Source organism: Pundamilia nyererei, unplaced genomic scaffold (genome assembly GCF_000239375.1).
Source record: "Pundamilia nyererei isolate P.nyererei 1_Seehausen unplaced genomic scaffold, PunNye1.0 scaffold00012, whole genome shotgun sequence".
NCBI lineage: Eukaryota > Metazoa > Chordata > Actinopteri > Cichliformes > Cichlidae > Pundamilia > Pundamilia nyererei.
In genome coordinates, this window is record NW_005187413.1 from 3,469,886 (window position 1) to 3,472,642 (window position 2,757).

A 2,757-nucleotide genomic window follows, 5' to 3' on the forward strand; every position below is an offset into this window, starting at 1 on the left:
ACACTTTACAATAAGGCTCCCATTTGGCATTTATAAATATTTATTATTCATTAATAAATGGTTTTATGCTTTACACTTTACAATAAGGCTCCCATCTGGTATTTATAAATATTTATTATTCATTAATAAATGGTTTTATGCTTTACACTTTACAACAAAGCTCCGATTGATAGTTGTGGATATTTATAATGCATTTTTGAAGTACAATTTTATATGATAAAAAATATGTTTACAAATGCTGATTGTGCTTACAGGATAGTAACTTAGTCTGAAATGTTTAATATAGCAACTCTAGATGAAATATATAGGTGAACACATTTGGCTCACTATTTAGCAAGAAACCGGTCAGTTTTTTTCCTCTTTCTCACCCTTAACTAATGCATAATAAACCATTAATAATGGTTTATAAAGCATTTACAGATTAATTAATAATATAGCTATAAACTATTTATTAGCATCTATAAGGGGAGCCTTATTGTAAAGTGGTACCAATGCAAGTAATTTTATTTCAAATGTAATGTAATTACTGAATTGATTACAGTAATGCATTACTGTAATGTGTTAGTGAAAAATGTAATGTGATGAGCTGATGCGCTACAAAGTAATGTGATAATTTGTAATGTGTTACTTGTCTTAACACATTACAAATTATTACTTAAAACATTATTATATCTAATACAAAGTGATGTGTTACTTTGTAGCACACAAACACTGTCGTGGTTTGCACATTCTCCTAACAATTGAAGCCTGTTTAATTCTGAGAGAGTACACAAAGTTGGGCTGTGGCAGGAGGGACATCATTTTAAAAAAAACAACCCAAGAAACTAAAATCTAATTCCAAATCAAACATGTGGATCTGCTGTGGTAACCCCTGATGGATAAGGGAGCTTTTTAAGATCCAATAGTCCTTTGGTCCTCTTTGTCCAGTCGTCTCTTTCCTTTGTGGACTTTCAATGAAAGCTCACCTGAACCACCTTTATTACCAACGGTTCCTGAGACCAGACGTGTCTCATCATATGATTTTATGAAGTGTGACATAAGGGCCAAAGGTCACAAACATTCAATATTGGTTATCTAGCTTGTCCTGTGTGTATTCATTTCTCTGGATTCTGTAAATCCTTTAATGATGAGATGAACTATAAATCCTCAAATCCTTTGCAATTTCACATTGAACTATTTATCCCACACACTCTTTAATAGATTCTTAAGCATTGTTAAGCTCTTTTTCATTCTTAAATGTGTTTCTGGTATCAAGTTCAAAATGTATTTTATTTTTCTTTCATCAATCAGCAGCATTTTATCATCACTTATCTCTTTGCTTCTTCACGTTCTTCTTTAAGTTGCTCACATCATGGGTCACCAAATTGGATCATCTGCTTCTATCTCACCCTGTTCTTGGCATAGTTTTCTGTCAGGGCAACAATCTGCATGCCCTCCTCCACTGCACCCGTAAAACTCCTCTGTGGTCTTCTTCTTTTCTTCTTGTCTGACACCTCCATAGTTAACAGCCCTTGTGCAGTATATTCACTGTCCCTCTTCTGCGCATGTCCAAACCATTTCACCCTTGTCTCTTTGTCCCCAAAAGACTCGAGCTGAGGTGTCTCTCAGATATACTCATCTTAGCAACTCTGCCACGTCCAGCTTTGCCTCTTGTCTTTTTATCTTTATACTGTATTTTCCGATAAATGTAGGGATCTAAATGTTTTGAAAGTCATTGCATTTTGTTAATTATACACACGCACACATATGTTAGTGAGCACATCTAATTGAGAAAATACTTTCCCTAGCTGCCTACCCTAACTCTAACCTTCAAAAACAATTGCCTAGCCCTGATCCTTAACCTAAACGTAACCATAACCTAATTGTAACTAAAACCACATTTGAGCCTCAAAAATGCCTTCAAACTTGTGGGGATGGGCATTTTGTTCCCATAAGTGACTGTTGGTCCCCGCAAGTATGGTAGCATGCCAATTTTCTGTCCTCACAAAGATGTCTAAACATGTACACACATACACAAACACACACATGGTGAAAACAACACCAATGTTATCAGAGACTAACACTCCGCAGCACTTACTTGAACGTGTTTACAGCCAGACACCATAAAAAGGCAGCGTTATCTCACTTTTAACATATCTAGATGTCTATAAACTGGATTTCAGTTACTGTGTGTATGCGTGCATGTGTGTGTGTGCATGTGTCTTATTACATTTTGTGTATTGTGTGTGTTGAGGAGTTATCTGTTCTGCTGCCCTTCAGTATGCAGTTGTCACTCTTCCAATTGTTATTTCTCTCTTTAAGATCTCTGCAAATCACCATGTATTTAATTTATTGGCTTACTGGTTTATCTTTTCATTTGTCCACATAAGCATGTCTGCCTGATGTTATCCCAAAAGTCTAATCTCTGTGGGAAAGCTGTGCATAGCCTCAAAATATTCACAACAGACAAATCATCAGAAACATTAAACTGTCTCTAATGACTTATCTAAATAAATAAACATCAAAGTTTAATAAGAATAACTTCATACACCAGAAGTCAATTGCCAAGCTGATTGTAAGTAAATACAGAAACATACAAATTCTTTGCTGTTAATCTGCTCATGTACTCATATTAAGTGGTATTAGAGACAACCACTTCATCTATTATGAAATGGCATTTTCTGCTTATATAATGATGTTTTAACTGGGCTCAATTTTACTTACAGTGCTTTCATAAGTGGGCACAGGGAGGGCACGGAGGTCAGAAACCATAAATTC